Raw genomic sequence first — 20,923 nt, forward strand, 5'->3', positions numbered from 1 at the left:
ATTAATAAATTGGACTTTTCCGAAGGTGATAGTCCTACATTTATACACTTGTGCTCAGACCATGTGCAAAGGGCAATTTCCATCTCTGCAGTGATAAAATCATAACCTACAGCCATACTTTACTGAATGTACCCAATCTCATCTTGGAAGCGATACAGCAATAGGCCTGGTTAGTACTTGTATGGGAGACCACCTAGGAAGACCAGGTGCTGTAGGTTAACCTGTACAGGCTGATGAATGCTATAGGACGGCACATGGTGTTGCCAGTATACTAACATCTATGATAATAACCACAGAATATTTTACCAATATAAATTAATTAATACTCAATCCAAGTGTGTTCAGTGGAATGCAGAAATTGTTTAATATTTTTACCAAACATTTGTGGGTGTTTGATTCCAACACCGAAAGATTATTTTTAAATTTAGAATTTGAGATATAAAATATTAATGTGTATGGATACCTCTTAATTTTATGTATAATCAATAAAAGTTATATTTTAATTTATTGTATATGAATTATCCTCTAAGTGTGCCCCAACAAATAGCTTTGCTTTTTTTCTTACTTGTTGTTCTATATAATCAGGGATACAAGTCAGCAGGCTGCCATCAGAAATTATGGGGCCCGGGACTGACAAAATAGGCAGGGCCCCTCCCCTTGGGTGTGGGGGGGGGGGCAGTTTGTCAGAGGTGGGCATCTCTGTTGATAATGTGGGTGAACAACGTGATGGTGAGGGTGTGACCTGCGTGAGGGTGAGGGTGTGAGCAGCATGAGAGTAAAGGTGAGGGTGTTGTAGCAGGATGAGGGGGATGGTGTGAGAGCAGGGAGAAAGTGTGAGAGCAGGGTGGGGGTGTGAGAGCAGGGGGAGGGTGTGACAGCAGGGGGGATGTGAGTGTGAGAGCAGGGGGAGGGTGTGACAGCAGGGGGGGTGTGAGTGTGAGAGCAGGGGGAGGGTGTGAGAGCAGGGTGAGGGTGTGAGAGCAGGGTGAGGGTGTGAGAGCAGGGGGAGGGTGTGACAGCAGGGGGGATGTGAGTGTGAGAGCAGGGGGAGGGTGTGACAGCAGGGGGGGTGTGAGTGTGAGAGCAGGATGAGGGTGTGACAGCAGGGTGAGGGTGTGACGTGTTTGTTTAAATTACTCTTTTGTCCTGTACTTTACCACACACAGAGGGCTTGATTCAACAGTGCACACTAGTTGCTTGGGAATCTGTGCAGGACCCAATCTGCGCATGTGCAGAACGGGTCCAGCTATATCTGTGGTACCCCAGATACTAGGAGTACCACTTATAGTAGTGTGCCCTTGTATAGATGTTAAAACATATATTAGAATTGTATATACTGTAAGTAAGGTACTATGGCTGTTATATTATGTCATTGTTTATATTGTTCTTTATTTACTATGTTGGGGCTCTGGACCCCACAAGGGTAACCCAGAGCCAATGGGGAAAGAGAGGAGTGAATAAAGCAGTGGGGAGCCAGCAGCAGGTCACATGACAGAACTGGCTGGAGACAGCAGCTGGTGGCTGAGGTGGACAGTTAGGGCAGTTACAGGGAGCCCTGAGGAGGCTGTCAGATGGAGAGAGGTCTGCCTTAACAGGACCCCGGGCGAGCGGCAAGTGCGCAGTTGTCCCTGACGGAACGGAGCGGGAGGTAGCCCCTGTCGCGCTGTTTATTACCTGAGGTGATCGGAGAGCGGTCCCGACGGCGAGGGTGCTGCCGCTGTTGATCCGGAGCCATTTCAGCGGCCGGAGGAAGCGTCCGGCAAGAGAAGGAGGAAGGAGTCATCAGGAGGGGGCGCGGCTGAGGCGGAGTCCCGGAGGCCGGCGCTGCAGCAAAGGATAGGCTGGTCTTAGCAGCTGGGGGACAAGCGTTGACTCTGCAGAAAGAAAGAGGAGACGGAGCTGAGTAACGGGTGAGCTGGTGAGAAAGGCTGTATGGCACACATTGTACCCACAGTAGTCAGCACAGCTAGCGGCAGACAGTGAGATTAAGCTGCGCCAGTGATTTTACCATAGCTTTCCTAAAAGACCAGCCTAATAGCCAGCCCGCAGAACAGTATGCCCTCCCACTCCCCTGTTGCAGTAAATACAGCTAGCGGCAGGCAGTGAGACTAAGCTGCGCTAGAGACCTCATCATAGGTTTCCCAGAAACCAGCCCCATACCAAGCCTACATAGCAGTTATGTCCTATCACTGCCACGTCCCTGTAGATACCTGTCAGCCTAGGAAAGGCTAAGGAGACAGCTGAGGGAAGAGACAGTTCATGGGACTATTATTTCACCGTTCTCAGGGACAATACAGTAATACAGCCGTTTAAAGAGAGCCCTGTAATTACAATTGTTGTAAGCCCACAAGCCAGCTGCCTGCAGGAACATTTAACTAGGGCTGTCTGCAGCAACAAACTGTTACAAAGTAGCTGCGACTGCCAGCCCGCCCTACACAGCCAGAAAAAGATACTACATAGACTGTAACAGTTACAAAGTAGCCGAGATTGCAAGCCAGCACCGTAGTGGGAGTCAGTGAAGTTCAGGGGAAAAGAGACAGTCAGCACGCAGAAAGAATAAAGTCTACCTGTAGGAGCTAATCGGTGTTAAAACCACTAATAGGGTAATTTGCATCCTCATTGACTTTTGGAAGTGTAACAGAACATTGCTTCTTCAACTAGAGTTATATAGACGTTAGTCGCAATACTGGGCAGGATTACTAAGGAGAGACTGATCTCACAGCCAAGTTCCCTTTAACTAATCTAAGTCATTGTAAGAGAAGCAACAGTATAAAGGACCACTTCAGTCAATGATAGCATAAAAGTGAACTAGCACCCGGGCAACATTGTGTACACCAACGGGACTTATGTGTAAACGAGCTCATGAACTTGTAGTTTTCTGGCCAGAAAAGTGTAGAAAATAGGCTAATTTACTGTCTAAATTAACTGTGTAAAGTAATGTTTATTGTTATCGCGGTATAGTTATGGTCGTTTAAGTAAATCTGCTCTAGGAAAAGTACTGTGTGTAGTAATCTTTGGAATCAGCAGGAGGAGAGGATTCTTGACCGCTAACCAGGAGGCTGTGTTCCAGTACAATAAAATTCAAACTGTTGGTTATTTTTATTGTGTATTGCAAATAAGAAGAGTTGTTCTGATTGTAATTGAACTTGTAATTGACCCATTAAAGTGTAGACATTGTAATTCACTTGCTTCTACTCTAATAATATACTTACCTCTTGACCTCTCTGTAATCACTTGAGAAAGTACATAGGAACCCCATTCCTCACCTGTACCCAGATAGGGGGGTATCACATATCGCACAGACACCTGTATGCATTTGCCCGATTGACAGGCAGAGGAGTTTGCGGGGCGGAGATGGCCTGCGTTCCTGCAAACGGGAGCATGTTGCCCCTGTTTTCTGCATTCCCGGAAACGGGGGCATGTAGCCCCCATTTTCCGGGAGTGACAAGGCTAGGACCTGCATCCATGGACGCAGACTTTCTGGCCTTGCATGATGACAGAACACAGCCAGCTTCAACTACCGCATCCAGACCAAAGGTGCAACCATCGCGATCGATGGTTGCAATGGTGATCCCAGACTGCAACCTTGGTCGCAGCCTGGGATCACAGATGCAGCAAGGAGATTTCAGGCACCTTCTGCTGCATTTGCATTTTAGGAAGGACGGAATTACAAAGCTGCTTGTGTGCGGCTTTGCAATTCCGTCCTATGCCGAATCAGACCCCGAGTGCCCTGTGCTATACTTCGCACAGTGGAGTCTATTCGTAGAGCAGGGAAAAGCTGTATTTTGCTAATATTTATATGTATTTTAATAAAATGAACAACAACTTTGTGGTTTTCATTAAATTACCCCCACCCCCGTACCACCATATTACGTTGGGTTTATGTTTTGGGCTTTATCAGATTGGGTTGGGCTTGTTTTGGGCTTGTTTTATCACTCAAGAGTTGCTTGTTTCTCATTTTAGAGTTGGCAACAGTGGATGAGGGTGTGACAGCAGGAGGAGGGTGTGGGTGTGAGAGCAGGATGAGGGTGTGACAGCAGGGTGAGGGTGTGAGAGCAGGGGGAAGGTGTCAGAGCAGGAGGAGGGTGTGGGTGTGAGAGCAGGATGAGGGTGCGAGAGCAGGGGGAGGGTGTGAGAGCTTTTATAGGCCTGATGGGGTACACCTCACGGGCGTGGGTCTGGAGCTGATTATCAGCAACCTATGCAGTTTCCTGTAATTTTCAAAGGGTCACAGTTTGGTGGCGGGCCTGGTTCTTGGAACCAGGCTTTGGCGGGAAGCAGTGCTCCTGGGCGGCCTATTATTAGCGCAGGAGTGCCTGGGGAGCATCTTTCCTTTGAGAGCGGCAAGTTGCTCACCGTCCTAAGGGGGGACCTGGTCCCGGTCCAAGGGAAGGGCCGAGGCTGTGCCATTTAAGGGGGGATGGTACTGCCTCAGGTCGGTCTACGCGGGGCGGGGATCCGCCCCTATTATTTATTATTAGTTTCCATCGGGCTGTGGCCTTGGAGCACTGCTTTCTTCCTGCCACCCATTTCTAAATTTCAATTTGATTAATAAATCCTGGCTGTGACCTCTTTAATTCCATATTCATGTGTCAGTGTGTTATTTCTAGGTTTAGGATTAAGTTAAGTTAACAAAAGGGAATAGTAAAATGAATGGGTGACTTACTATCTATCTATCTATGTGAGTTTATGTATATGTGTGTATGTGTATGTACTGTATGTATGATATATATGTATTGAATCCCGGCTGCCACATGGCCGGAAGTTCGATTCCCGGCAGCGGCAGCCCGACAGATCAGCAGAGCCCGGCAGCAGAAGCCCGACAGCGCTGGAAATCCCGATCGTCCCTAAGATAAGTATAATCTAACCTAACACCCTAACCCTCCTTAGGGGTACCTAACCCTAACCTCCCCCCCTGTGCCTAACCCTAATCCCCGCTCTAAGTGCCTAACCCTAACCCCCCCTTCCAAGCTACCGAAACCTAACCCTAAGTCCCCCCCGGGGGTGCCTAACCCTCCCTCCCCATAGCCTAACCCTCCCGGGGGGGTGCCTAACCCTAAGTCCCCCCCGGGTGCCTTAAACCTAACCCTCCCCCCCACAAGGCTGTCCGCTCGCGGCGCCCGGCATCCTTTCGATCGGGATGCTGGGCGCCTGTCTCCCGGCGTCCAGGAAATGACAGGCGTCTAGATATAGACACCCGGCATTTCACCCTCGCCGGGATATGACAGTCGGGAAGCCGGCTGCCGGTATTAAGGCAGCCGGTTTCCCGATTGTATACCATATACAGTATATATACACACGTGCGATTACTTTTAGTATAAAACAGCTACTGTATTGTACTTTTCCACTACATATCAAGAAGAACAGACTCATTAAATATAACTAGCTCTACATCCTCCACAAGCATGTGGACATCTTAAATATTGTTTATTTTTGCTTTGAATCAGTTTAACAGTCTGACCTCATTGCTTGGCTCAAGGACCTTGTGTCTTCAATTTAATTTCCAGTCATTTCCCTGAAGGTTTATACAGCAACAGTCCACCTCCAGGTTTTAAAATAATGAATAGCAAATATTTGATTACAGAGGAAGGATAAGATGATGATCTTATTCTGTGTAGCTTATGGGTTTCACAGAACCTGTGCATGACATCCTGATCCTCGCATGCAGAGAGCTCATTCTGTGACCGGGGCCATGTGTGTTTATACATCAAAAGCATCACATAACATAATCTGTAAAAGACATGACCCCAAGCAGATGTCCAGATGAGCAGAAGAACATTGGACATATTGCTTTGTTTCTTTATAGCAAGGAAAATATTGAGGTCTGAAGCTACAGAGTCATTTGGAATATAACAAATTAATAAGCAGGAGCAGCAGATGAAGATTCCCATACAGGGGTAGAACTACATCCATACTTGCCTACTTTTGAAAAAGCATTTCAGGGAGATTGTGAAAGCTACACCTATGAGTGCGTGTTACAGTGGGCGTGTACTGTTACATCTGAGAGGAGTGCCAAAAAATTAACTTACATCCAAATGTAAACGAGTCCTAAAGCAATATCTACTTGTTGATGAAAACTCACTGGGTGGGAATGGATGTACTAACACAGGGTCTCATTCAGACCCGCTCGCGAGCGCAGGACGCTCGCAAGCGGGTCAATGGTACCCAAAAGCACATGCGCACAACGGAGGCTGCTCCGTCGTGCGCATGCGCGAGACCTGGCGAGCGACGGGGAAGCCGTCACTCGGGGTCTCGCTACAAAGGGGGCGTGCTGTCGATGGTGATTGACAGCACGCCCCCTTTGGTGGGCGTGCTGGGGGCGTGGCTGCCCAGACAGAGGCGTTCCCATGGGAACACCTACCCGTCTGTGTCCGGCCCCACTAACATCACTAGTGATGTCAGTGGGAGTGATTTTGGCTCTGATAGAGCCAAAATCACTCCAGGGCTTGCAGCAACTAGACCCTACCGCAGGGTCTCGTCGCAAGCCCGATGGTCGCGATGGTCTTGACCATTGCGACCATCATCATGGACGCTCGCATAAGCTGTGGGTGGTAACCCACAGCTATGCAAGCGACCAAAAGGCCGCTCCAATATTAGGTAGGAGGGCCCTGATTCAGAGCGAGCTCTCTGGTCAGAGCGTCCGGCTCTGAATCAGGCCCACAGTGCAATACTTACCGCCATGCTTCACATTTGTACTGGGGAAGCAATTGGGAAGCCGACTGCCTATATACCGGCAGCCGGCTTCCCGACTGTCTTATCCCGGCAAGGGTGAAATGCCGGGCATCTAGATGTAGACGCCCGCATTTCCCCAACGCCGGGAGACCGGCGCCAGGCATCCCGATCGTAGTGATGCCGGGAGCCGCGAGCGGAAAGGCGGGGGGGACTTAGGGTTAGGCACCCCCCCGGGAGGGTTAGGGTTAGGCTAGGGGGAGGGAGGGTTAGGTTTAGGCACCCCCGGGGGGGACTTAGGGTTAGGCACCCCCCGGGGGAGGTTTAGGCAGCGGGGAAGGGGGTGGTTAGGGTTAGGCACTTAGAGGGGGGATTAGGGTTAGGCACTTGGGGGGGGAAGTTAGGGTTAGGCACCCCTAAGGAGGGTTAGGGTTAGGGGGGTTTGGTTAGTGGATACTTACCTATCCACGATCGGGATTTCCAGCGCTGTCTGGCTTCCGTTGCGTCGCACTCTGCTCCTGTCGGGCTGCCGCTGACGGGAATCGAAATACCCATTCCTTTGTACTGATAGCATATGCACTAACATATGCGATCAGTACAGTAAAGGACAGCTCTTCCGATAAGAGCTGTCCGGTGCGATCTGCCCTGTGCTGTGGACTTCCGGTTTTATGACCCGGGAGTCCATCTGCGCATGCGCAGAGTGACGCGGCGGCCGCGGGGCATGCTGGGAGGGATCCGATTGGATTCCTCATAGCAGCGCGATGCGGTGCGTTACCCACTGCATCGCAGCCCGGCGGCCAGGACAATAGTGCATACAGAAAATGCGGTAAGCAGGGTTTTTAACGCATTTTCCGTTTAGTGCATCTCGCCCACTGATACTTATCAGAAAGTGCGTGTAGCCATAGGGATCATTGTGCCTATGCAGGGAAATGACACTAATGATCCCATTTGAATGTATATATCTCTGTTTTTTATTAATATAACAGCTTCATAATTGGGGTAAGGTGCAATCAGGGAGATTACTAGACTCTTCATGGAGTCAGGGAGATTGCTACTCCTTCAGGGAGTCTCCCTGACAATGAGGGAGAGTTGGCAAGTATGAATACATCTGCGGGGAGAATTGTACATATGGGGTTAAGTACATGCAATTGCAGAACAGGAACCTATAAAGGAAGCTCCTTCGTCTATTAACATGCAAATGAAAGTCATTTTGTTGTAGTCTAAAACTCTGTGGGGATTTGCAGAGACCATCTGAAAGCTACTAAACCTCATAATAACATGACCCTGTGAGAACATCTGGCCTTGGATGAAGATCTCACAAAACCCCATACCATCATGTCAGTGCTGCCAACTGAGCTCATTTTGTCACTCTCTCTTTTGCGCATAGACTATGGGCTGTGTTTGTTCCTGTGCTGTTTTTCTGAAACATTATTAAACACTGTTTGCAAGAGTAGCTGTGTCAGCATATAAATGGCTCTCAATTAAGCTTACAAAATATCTTGCAACTTTAATTAAAAGATAAGCAAGACATGTTTTAACTAAGTAATCGAACTTCTGGAATGTGTTTTCCTTAAGCAGCTCACCTTGGAATATTGAGTGCCTTTGTGTTCAGTAGAGGATTTCGCCAATAGATTGTGTTGCACACTGGTTCATTTATACTGAGCATGGTTAAGGCTAAATAAGGGCTCTAAAATCACTAGAAGGAAAAAAAACAACTAAGCCAGGCATTAAATTGAGCTGTTACACTCAACAATGACTTGCACTGATGTGAACTAGTGATGGTACAGCCATGGCCAAAAGTTATGAGAATGACACAAGTATTGGTTTTCACAAAGTTTGCAGCTTCATAGTTTTTAGACCTTTTTGTCAGATGTTACTGTTATACTAAAGTAAAATTACAAGCATTTCATAAGTGTCAAAGGCTTTTATTGACAATTACATTAAGTTTATGCAAAGAGTCAATATTTGCAGTGCTGACCCCCTTCAATTCGCCCTGGCATGCTGTCAATCAACTTTTGGGCCACATACTGACTGATGGCCGCCCATTCTTGCCTAATCAATGCTTGGAGTTTGTCAGAATTTGTGGGTTTTAGTTTGCCCACCCGCCTCATGAGGATTGACCACAAGGTCTCAATGGGACTAAGGTCTGGGGAGTTTCCTGGCCATGGAGCCAAAATTTCATTGTTTTGGTCCACGAGCCACTTAGTTATCACGTTTGCCTTATGGCAAGGTGCTCCATCATGCTGGAAAAGGCATTGTTCATCACCAAACTGTTCTTGAACTAGAAATTAAATATATATTTACACAGCACCTGGCGCTAATCAAATGGCAATTATTATAACTCAATATTAATTTTATCAGCAATGAAGCTGTTCAATTAATCATAGTAGCATAACACCATGTGAGCCCGTGACAGCTCACCAATAAACACGTGTAGAGCAAACTAAAAATAAATATATAGGTGATGCGCTAATTAAAAAGAGGTCCCAATGTGGCAGAACAATCAATCAGAACACCATCATTCAGATTTCTTAATATCTTAAATTTTATACTACACATAAAACATCATACATACATATAACATAAGAACATTGTATTCTTAAACGCTTAAGATATATTACTGACACAATTCTATACGAAAAAAATAAATACATAAAGTCTATAAGGTTTCTATAAGGTTACAAATGCCAAGTGACAAAAAATCCATAGAGTTTTAGAAGCAAAGTTTCTGTAAGATAAACTGACGTGCTGGATGGAAAGGATCCTCCTAGAATACACGTTTTATGAGCTGCTGATCTAATTTGAATATATATAAGTTGCAATATTGGAACATCTTTAGCCCATATATGCTTTTCCAAGGTGATCAGTGTTAACTCCGATTGGGCGTTTTACTCACAGTCCCACAGACCACAGCCCAGGGAGGGACCGGGAACTTAGCCTGCTTTGTGGTTACATCTGTCACTTTGAGATCTTAGTATACGGCAAGGTAATCCAGCTCCGAGCACTCTCCGGCCAGGCACTGCCTCCGTCTCTCTGGGTCACCACTCCACCAAAGTGCACAGTCCACCAGTAAATAAAGATGGTTTCCAATCAATAAAGAGGGCTACAGTTGTCACTCAGCAAATGTCCTTTTGGAAGTCACAGGTTTATATTCTAACATGTTTCGCTCCATCACCGGGGGCTTTATAATAGAGGTGTCTGTGTCCTTCAGAAATGGACTTTTACACGTGCTTCTCTTGGATTTAATTGATAGGTGGCTAATAATCAGCAACACCTAAAATCATTTAATTAAATGCAAATTTAGCTCTTAGAAATGTCAGTTTTCTTTCAACAATAAAAATACTTCATACTACATTTCTTAGTATAATATTAAAATAACAATACTCAAGAAAGATGGTGCTCTGAATGTTATATTTCAACAGTACTTAAATGTTTATTAATATAAAAAATAAAACATATTAATAATGCATCATTAAAAAACAGTATTTTAGGGCAGCTAAGAATTGAACTCTTGATTCTAAGTACGAGAAGCAGCATCAATACCTCTACACTACCTCTAGAACCATTTGAAAGATAATGATAACCAAGAAGATATTTAAACTTATTTAGTTGCCAGACATTAAATGTGTAAAAATTGAATGTAGCATAGTGAAATATCAAAATAGCAACATTGTATATGCAACCTAACTAGGGATCGAACTCACAGACCAATAAATGACAGACATCGTTACTAATGCTGGCCATACACACTACAATTATCGGGGCGATCCGTCTGATATCGGCGGATCGCCCCGATAATTGTAGCGTGAGGGGGGGCAACCGAGGGTTAAATATTGCTCTGCCGGCATGCCGGATTGTCCAGCATGCCCGTCCGATGCGATATTTCCCGTTAAACTGTCGGCCGCATCGGGCAGTGTATGCCCAGCCGCGGCCGACAGACAGACATTTCCTGTGTTCCTACGGAAGGAACACGGGGGCGGAGCGCAGATGTCTGCCGAATACACTGTGAGAGAAATCTCACAGTGTATGCCGGTGACATCTGCGGCTGGCAGCCGGCCAGATAGAATGTCTGTCGGTCTGACAGGCATTTTATCTGGCTGCGTATGCCCAGCATTACAGTGTACTATTAGTACAATTAAGTATAAATCACCTATAATAATACAGTGTTTAAACTCAGTGGTTAAATAATCATGATAAAAAGTAAAATCCTCTGTGCGGTGTTTATCAGCGACCTGATTTTCACATGATAACCTGTGCAATTACCATACTCAGAACTAAATAGAACGGCAAAATAATATCTAACCAAGAATTATTACCTCCTATCTTCACCAATCCAATAAACTTCATATTACACTGGTGGAACGAGATACCAATGGAAATAAAAATAAAGATAAAAATAAACCTATTAATGTTAGAAGCAGCATCAATACCTCTACACTAGCTCTATAGTTAATTAGAAAGAGTGCTTTAAGAATATAATGTTTTTATGTTATATGTATGATGTTTTATGTGTAATATAAAATTTTAAGAATATAATGTTTTTATGTTATATGTATGATGTTTTATGTGTAATATAAAATGTAAGATATTAAGAAATCTGAATGATGGTGTTCTGATTGATTGTTCTGCCACATTGGGACCTCTGTTTAATTAGCACATCACCTATATATGTATTTTTAGTTTGCACCAAACTGTTCTTGGATGGTTGGGAGAAGTAGCTCTTGGAGGATGTATTGGTACCATTCTTTATTCATGGCTGTGTTCTTAGGCAAAATTGTGAGTGATCCCACTCCCTTGGCTGAGAAGCAACCCCACACATGAATGGTCTCAGGATGCTTTACTGTTGGCATGACATAATAAACAGCATCAATTAATACCATTACTCCATGCCACTATAATCTAACACAGTGGTACTCACTTGAATTGAGAGAGCCACTAGTGAGTAATAATGAGCCCAAGAGGAGCACAAGTTCTTTGTATTGAAAGAAATCACAAATTAACCATAGATTTAATTAGAAAAGTTAAGTAACTTGAATAGAAGTTCACTCAAAATTAAGATTTAATGATAAATTTAATAGACTTCTTTAAATGATTTGTTGTTGCTGCCCTCCTCACAGGCAACTGCCATCTTACTCCACTCAGCAGTTCCACCACTCGGCCTGTGAGCCTGATTCAGAGATGGACGCTAATGCGATCACAGCTGTGATTTTGTTCGTAACACAGCTGCGAAAATATGCTAAAGGTTACAAAGATCATTCAAGCATAGGGATGCCCACTTCTGCCTTCTCATCTGTGTACGACATTGCTTACCTGTGTAAATATCAGTAATATCGATGTACATCGAGCAGCCATCTTGCCCTTTCGGCGGGTGTGACCAGAAGCAAACACTGCAGCTCTCCTCGCACACTGAGAGCTCTCATGCTGCGAATGCATTCGCAATGGCTAATTTATGCACGCCCATAAAATGGCATTCAAATGGTCCGACACGCCTGCATTTTTCTGACCACCCCCCTTTACCACGCCCAAATGCTGACTACCTGTCACTCACTTTGTGAATGGATATTCTGTGCGAATGTAATCGCAAAGCCCCTGTAGTAGTGCCCCCATATAATGCCCCTGTAGTAATTCCCCCATATAGTGCCCCTGTAGTAGTGCCCCCATATAATGCCCCTGTAGTAGTGCCCCCATATAGTGCCCCTGTAGTGGTGCCCCCTTATAATGCCTCTGTAGTGCCGTTTGTACAAAAAAAAAAAACACTTCTTAATCCCCGCTCCTGCATCCCCCACCGTCCTGTCTGCCCGGCTGCTCCTCGGAACTATAGGAGAGTTGTCATGACTTCTCTCCCATAGTGTGAATCGAGAGAGCCAGAAGCTGGAGTTAAGAAGAGAACTCCAGCCTCCAGCTAACGCAGCGCTGCAGGGAAGGAGCTGGGCGCCCACTGGTAATAACATCTCAGCGGACGTCCAGCTTAGAGCCGCCCTGTGGCACAGCCGACATGCATATGAATCATCCTATATTATAGAATGATTCATATACATGCCCAGCTGTCCATCCATTACCTCCATGTGGGGTAATTTACCCCTGTTCCCTGACCACTGACCTACAGCTAGCCAAATGGCAGTACCATCATCTCTATATTGGTGACAGTGGCGTAACTAGGGTATTTTGAGCCCAGTGCGAGATGAAAAATGGAGCCCCCCCTATGTGCGCGCACCAAAAAATTGTCCACTTACCACAAGGGGCATGATCGCTGAAAAATGGGGGCATGCCAACATGACACAACCTTTTCCCGTCACTCAGGGAACATTCCTTTCCATTCCATGTGCACCTTAATGCCCCCAGTAGTAGTGCCCCTCTTGCAATGCCCACTGTAGTAGTGCCCCTTATGCAATGTCCCCAGTAGCAGGGCCCCATGAAGTAGTGTTCCAGTAGTGCTCCTTATACAGTACCACCAGTACCCTTGTACAGTTCCCCCAGTAATGCACCCTTATACAGTGCCTCCAGTAGTGCCCCTTATACAGTGCCCCCAGTAGTGCCCCTTATACAGTGCCCGCAGTAGTGGTCCCCCCTATGCAGTGCCCCCAGTAGTGGTCCCCCCTATGCAGTGCCCCCAGCTGTGCCCCTTATACAATGCCCCCAGTAGTGTCCTTTGTACAGTGTCCCCAGTAGTGGTCCACCTCTATGCAGTGCCCCCAGTAGTGCCCCTTATACAGTGACCCCAGTAGTGATACCCCCTATGCAGTGCCCAGTAGTGGTCCCCAGTAGTGATACAGTGCCCCCGGCCAGTAGTGCCAATGACATAATACATATACACAGACATACACAAAACACTTGCAGAAAATGACAAAGCAGTGCTTGAGAATCGTGTAAAAGGTTTAATTAGTCTAAGGACAAATAATCAAAATAACATTAAAATATATAAGAACAAGTAGTCCAATGTTCAACCAACATACAGTATATATTGGAAAGGCATAGATGCAAATAAACCCTGATGCACCAATTGTAATGAAGATTGAGTCCAAGCACTAGTAGTAAGTTCTCAAATAATAAATGTCCCACAAGGGGATGACAATGGAATTACCGGCTGATGTATAGTCTCAAGGTTGTCCTTAATTAGCGATGGTACCACACTCATGTTTTTCCTCTATAGCTGGCTGTGGCATAAAATTGTTCAGTAGACAAGTTTTCTAAAATAAAATATCACTTTTGCTCCAAGTCCAATACTTGTTCAGTTCACTTCCAGTTGGCTCTTAAATGTCCATATGAAATATTCAAAGGTAAGTCCTAAAATTCATAGGTACTGTACAGAGTTCTTTTGTTGTCACAAAGTTTCTCCTAGATACATCTATACAGCCCCAGCCTACCCCCCCCTGGTTACGCCACTGGTACTAAAGAAAAATAATCTCGCTCACACACCAAGACAGGACCACCTTAGTAAGACTGTGTCACAGCTGATCACATCTTTATTTTCCAGCAGCAAGGAAATGCAGAGTTACTGGTTATTTCCCTGACACCCCGAGTGTCCAGTCTGACACTACCACCTACCCCAGAGAGGTTACAAATTGTGAGAAGGGCACAGAGGGTCACCGGTGCGTACTCTGACTATCCCTGTGCACCAGGGGCAAGACCAAAAGTAAAGGAGCATGGCCTCATTGTGGATCCTGGTGACTTCACTCCGGGGGCAGCCCAGCATCACCAGAGATGCTGGGCTGCCCCCGGAGACTGGGCTGTCAGCACTGTCGGCTCCTCTTCTATAACATGAGCCGGGTGCTGCAGGAGAATGTCACACTGCAGGACCCGGCTCCTGTCACTGCAGAAGATTCGGCATTTTGGTGTCACTCCCCTCCGAAGTTGACACCCGGGTGCGGCTCGCACCCCCCTCATGATGCCACTGGAAGGGCAGCACTGTTAGTAAGGCTTGCACAGAATGAAAATAAATCTATATAAATAAATATTCAACACATATGTTCAGAATTCAAATCAAGCTGATGTTTCAGGTATAATATTTTTTCTCAGTAGCAGATTAAACCAATTTATTTATAGATGTGTGCTGCTAAAATGACTTTAGAATGATTTGTGTCATGAGTAAGAGGAACTTGAATCAGATACTGTATAAATAAATCTGATGTTGGAAGTTTCATTCACATTTTTTTACAGGATGACTCATTAAGATATGAAATATAATAACTCATATAATGTAGAGATTAAGGTAATTACAGAAGTGAGTGGTTCCAACATTGACTCCAAAAGTTTTCTGACCTAAAAATTAGAGCCTGAAGGTTCTCTTCTCTGTCTTTCGTCTGCCTAAATATAACATCCATTCTTTGGAGAATATCTAGTTAGTTGCGGTGAATCTTTGTTTACCACGGCTTGACTTACACACTTATTGCATGGTGATTTCATTTATCATGTGTACGCGCTCTCCTGCTTAATGCACAATTCATTTGGAAAAGGCTTGTCCCATCGATCGGCATGGTAAATCTGGCTGGCAATGCCTGCGTTAAGGGTGGAGGAAAATGGGGAAATCAGCACGTACCCCTGAAAAGCACAGACTAATATTGGATAAGAGTATAGTGGTCAAAAGCAAAGTATAGTGTCAAATGGCTGATTTTTGCATTCTTGTAAGAACAATGCTCTAGATAAATTTGGAGTGCATAAAAATTCCAATAGGTTAATTATTGTGTCATTTTAAGCCACTTTTAAAAATTGGTTAAAAAAAACACCTGTAACTCCCACCTCAAGCTTAAAAACACCTGCCCCATCAATACAGCACCCCCATATACCTGTCCTACATCATTTAACCCATTTTTCTTGAATAAAATCACCCAAAATACCATGTAATTATTGATCAAATTAAGCTAATTGAAAACTACTAAGTGCCTCATTAATCATCATTGGGGTGGGGGTCCCATGGGGTTTTGAGCAAAGTCCCAACATTTTTACCTTAAAATAAGGATTTTCCCCAACTTTTTAAAATGTGGGTTAACTTGCACAGCTAATTGAATATCAAAAATAGAACCAAAACAGGGCTTGTGCCTACACCACTCCATCCACCCATCCCCCCTCCCATCCCTCTCCCTGAGCACATACCATCATAAAGTTGCGCCACCGAGGTGGGTGCACAATTTCGCCATCACAGGGTAACTACAGCACTGATCTAAGTCTTCAGGATGCTCCAACTAGCTCTACAGGTCCCCCGGCAGCCTCCCACGGCGCTGTGGGGGAAGTCATGATGTCTCTCTCCACACAGTGCGAGGAGCCGTAAGGGGTTACAGGGTCGGTTGCGGCAGCCGATGAGCAGGGTGGATTTTGTGCCCATTACAGCCCTGAGAACAAAAATTTGTGTTAAATTGAGTTTGCTCACATGTAAATGTAAACGGGTTATCACGGCTATTTCATTCCTCCCTTTTTCTTCAAAAAATATCTTCACACTGAAATATAAAATTGTATTTTAACTAAGCAATAGACAGTTACATAGGATTAGAGAAAAAGTTGCAGTGAGTTTTCAATCAATTAGAATTTTGCACCGGTTTCATCTGAGTTTAGGTGATACAATCTTTCACTTTTAATAATAAATAATAATAATAATAATAATAACAATAATAATAATAGTAATAACGATAATAATTTCTCCCAACAGGACTCAAAGTGCTTTACATCTGCATTTTAAAAAGCACAAGATACAAAATAAGCTTAACAAAAAAGAGAACTAAGGGGTCTATTTACTAAGGGGTCAATTCAATTAGGTGCGAGTTGCTATTTCTCTTCGAATTCGCATAGCGAATTCATTTTGCAAACCAGTTAGCAGCTCGCACTGAATCAGTCAGACTGAATTCGCATCTTTCCATTCTCATCTCCCTGAGGGTGAGAGATGGAAAGGAAAATCTTTATTTTAAGGTTAAAATGTCAGGACATTGTGCTGAACCCCTTGGACACACCCCCTAATGACTAATTAGGCAAATAGAATTAGTCCAATAATTACATGTCATTTTTTGTGGTGAAAAAAAAAATCTTCAAAGTACCCCCAAATCAACTTTAGGATGCTCCAGGCGGCACTGCTGCATAGATTCTGGCTGCAGGGGGCCATTCTAGGCACCCCAAATTTAATGAAAATAAATGTAAGAGAAAAATAATTGTTTTTTCTTGTTGTTTTTTTTCAAGGTGCCTTCAAAATACCCCAAAATCAAATTTTTTCCTACTTTTTTTTGCATTTCTCATTTCATTTATTTGAGATTAAACGAAAAAAGTTTGTTTTTTATCATTTTCTTGCATTAAAAAAAAAAAACACCACAAATCAGCCATTTGATACCACTTAAAAACCTGCAGTACCTTCCTAATGCCCACAAACAGCTTTCTATATGGTCCTGCTAATGAAATTATCAATTTTGGGGGGTCCAGGATTGTCGCCCTACTTTTTCATGCACTTCTCTCAAATCACATTTGGCAGTCGCACCCCTCCGCTGCGAGTAGTGCGAATAGGCATTTTTAATTGGATTTAAGAATTCTCGGGAGCGCACTTCAATGCGAAGTCTGCGGGTTTCAAGAAACAAACTCGCTACTTGCAATTCCCACCTAATTGGATTGACCCCTAAGCCTTGAATGGAGATAAAGTGAGTGGAGATAAAGTACCAGCCAATCAGCTCCTAACTGTCATGTGTTTAAAAAATGACCAAAGCTGGTTGGTTGGTACGTTATCTCCATTCACTTTATATCCATCCAAGGCTTAGTAAATAGAACCCTAAATATTTGAGTTCTATTTCTTTTTTTTTAGGAACTAAAGGGATATTTCTGTTCCATGGAATGGCAGGATAGTATATACATAGAGCTCAATGGTGTACATGTAGGGATACCTGCATAGTTTACATATGGCCAAATCCTGTTGTATAAGCAATAAGCATACATATTTATATATGCACAGAGCCAGATTAAGAGGGAGCACATGGGCACGGTGCCCCGAGCCCCCCTCTCTCAAGGGGTACCCTGGCTGGAGCACACTGCTGCACTGTGCAATTTTAGTAGAGCTGGGTTACTGATACCTGCCTTCGTTATGCAACATGCAAATCCAATCAGGTGCATGGCGGAGCAGTCAGGAGCAGTTCATCTACGGAGAGCAGCAGGGGACATATTTGCAGGTCTGCGCATGTGCCAGGAAAAGAAGACCCACAGTGCATGTGCCAGGAAAGGAAGACACACAGTGCATATGCTGGTTTGAGAAAAAAAAACCTTTATATGTTAGCACTGCTGGTTTGAGAAAATAGTGCTGCCTGGTTCATTTACACTAGAGCTCGCCGGCGAGCGCATCATTGTTAAATACAAGTAAAAAAATAAAAATAAAACATGGCGAGTGAAAACTGCTTTTATACCAAAAAGGCGGGTCTGCCCCGGAGGTTCGAACAGGGTTCGAATTCGGATCAGACCCGGAATGTCCCCGGCGCCGACCCAGGATATTCCTGAGTGGGCGCCGTTCACACCGGAGCGGGTCTGCAGAGACCCGGCTGTTCCGGCGTTGAAGTGGACACTTGGAGATGACGTCATCTCCAAGCGCCACTGAAGCCGGCCAATCGGCAGGCATGCGGCACGATCCAGTTCACCCTGACATGCATCACGCCGTTTACACTTCAAGGTTTCACGGGTTATGTAGGGTGAAACAGATATGGAATAAGAGGAGAAAATAGTTTAGAAATTAGAATAGGCTGTTTTATTTAAATTATTTTTAATAAATAAAAATTTAACTGGATAACCATATAAGTGAATAAAACAATTGAACATTCAGAATAGGCTGATTAAACGGTATGCAGTCGGGAAGCCAGCGGACCTAATCCCGACAGCCGGCTTCCCGACTGTCATATCCCCGCAAGGGTATAAAGATGGGCGTCGATATGCCGACGCCTGTCATTAGACATACGTCGGGAGCCTGATGCCCGGCATCCCAATCAAAGGGACGCCAGGCGCCGAGCACGGATAGCCACGGGGGGGGGGGTAGGTTTGGGGTTCCCGGGGGGGACTTAGGGTTAGGCACCCCCTCGGGAGGGTAGGATTAGGCTAGGGAAGGGGGGGTTAGCGTTAGGCACCCCCGGGGGGACTTAGGGTTAGGCACCCCCCCGGAGGACTTAGGTTTAGGCGGCGGGGAAGGGGGGGTTAGGTGTAGGCACTTAAAGCGGGGATTAGGGTTAGGCACTGGGGGGAAGGTTAGGGTTAGGCACCACTAAGGGAAGGTTAGGGGGTAGAAATAGGTTAGCTAGTACTTACCTTAGGACGATCGGGATTTCCTCCTCTGCCGGGATGCCGCTGTCGGGATTCCAAACACCGGGCATGGGTCCGGCAGTAAATCATACCGATTCCGATTAAACAATTGGTCATTAATGACTAATGTCACTTTAAGGCAGGGGTGGGGAACCTTTTTTCTGCCGAGGTCCATTTTGAATATATAACATTATTTGCAGGCCTTGTGTAGGCCACACCCCCTCTGTGTGATGTCACACAGGGACGGGCCACAATCGCCAGTGATTACAGCAATGTCTGGAGCATAATGAGGATGCTCTGGGGAGCTGTAAGGCCAGCGGTGTGACTAAGGATGCTCCAAGTGGCACTGCTGCATAGATTCTGGCCGCAGTGTGCCATTATAGGCACCTGCTAGCCAGATAAGGCTAACAGAGAAACGCTCAGAGGGCCAGACCAAATGATTCCAAGGGCCTTATACGGCCCCCGGGCCTGAAGTGCCCTATCCCTGCTTTAAAGGGTAAATTTAATAAAGTGAGAGTTTTAGAAGTGATGATGCCCATAGCAACCAATCAGATTCTAGCTATTATCTTCTAGAACAGGGTTGGGGAACCTTTTTTCTGCTGAAGGCCATTTTGATATATAACATTATTCGCAGGCCCGGTGCAGGCCATGCCCCCTCCGTATGACGTCACACAGGGGCGTGGTCACAATCACCGGTGATTACAGGAATGCTCGGAGCACCCTGAGGATGGTCAGGAGAACTGTAAGGGCAGCGTTGTGACTATCTGAAGTGTCCGAAAGATGCTCCAGGCGGCACCGCTACATAGGCACCCTGCTAGCCAGATGACACTAGCAGAAAAAAGCTCTTAGGGTCAGACCAAATATTTCTGCGGGTCTTATATGACCCCCGGGCCTGAGGTTGCCCATCCCTGTTCTAGAAGATGCTAGTTAAATGTTAGGTAGAATCTGATTGGTGTCTATGGGCGACATCTCTTCTAAAACTCACTTCTAAAAACTCTCACTTTAGTAAATTTACCCCTAAGAGTGGCTCATTTTAGAAAGAAAACATTTGTTGAACATTGAATTGTACTAGCAGGAAGTGTAAAATGCTTCTTCAGGGTCAGGACTGCCATGTCTGCCCAATGGATGCTCCGGACGGCTATAAGGGCAGCGATATGCACGTTTGAAGCATCTTAGGGACGCACCAGGTGGCACTGCTGCATAGATTCTGGCTGCAGGGTGCCTTTCCCTGCTAGCCAGATACAGGAGCCGTGGGTGAGCAGAGGTGCCGCCCACAGGGCTCTGCGCTCTGTGTGGCCGCACGACTCACACAACCCTAGTTACGACCCTGCTGGTTGCTGTGCTGGATTGTGAAGTGACTGCTCGGGTAATTCCTGTGGTTAGGATTGGTGCCATGTTCTTTGAGTTATAAAGTATTTTCTTTAAATTTGTCAGAAATGTATATGTCAGTTAGGCAGTGAGGTATGAGGCCGTGAGGTGCGAGGCAGTGGTGTGCTGCTTTTCTATGAGCAGTGTCTCTGTCTCTTATTGTTTACACTTGTGGAGTGACACAGCTGTGGCTTTGTGATGAGGTTTTGATAACAGTGGAAAATAGATCAGGCGTTAGGTGTGCGGTCGTTGGGAAATTATGCACGGTCATGTGATCTAGTGTGTCCAATCATGTTGGTGGGATATGTCTCAATATACTGTACCATTTTATAAATACATATGTATATAGATAGATAGTTCCATGTGCATGGCCGCAATCACAGTACTGCACTATAATCCAACCGCTGGGGTGCATAATCTCAGATGGCCACCAGTCATCATATATAGTACAAAAAAAGAGAGCACTCACCAGGCTGTTCAGTAGCAGTAATGAAAAATGATCCTTTAATGTTACTCATGGCATTACAATGATGGGGTACATGTCGATGTTTCGGTCTCAAAATGGACCTTTGTCAAGACCCATAATCCTTCTAGGTGGAAATTGCTCTCTTGACAAATGTCCGTTTTAGAGACCGAAATGTCG

The 20,923-nt window shown here is 45.3% G+C and overlaps 1 pseudogene; it reads left to right on the forward strand.

Annotated features, from left to right (window-relative positions):
* Positions 1 to 104: 104 nt before the first annotated feature.
* On the forward strand, positions 105 to 218 carry LOC148523591 (5S ribosomal RNA; annotated as a pseudogene).
* The last annotated feature ends 20,705 nt before the right edge of the window (positions 219 to 20,923 follow it).

The sequence above is a fragment of the Taudactylus pleione genome, unplaced genomic scaffold, assembly GCF_031769625.1.
Source record: "Taudactylus pleione unplaced genomic scaffold, aTauple2 ptg000129l, whole genome shotgun sequence".
In the NCBI taxonomy this organism is placed as follows: domain Eukaryota; kingdom Metazoa; phylum Chordata; class Amphibia; order Anura; family Myobatrachidae; genus Taudactylus; species Taudactylus pleione.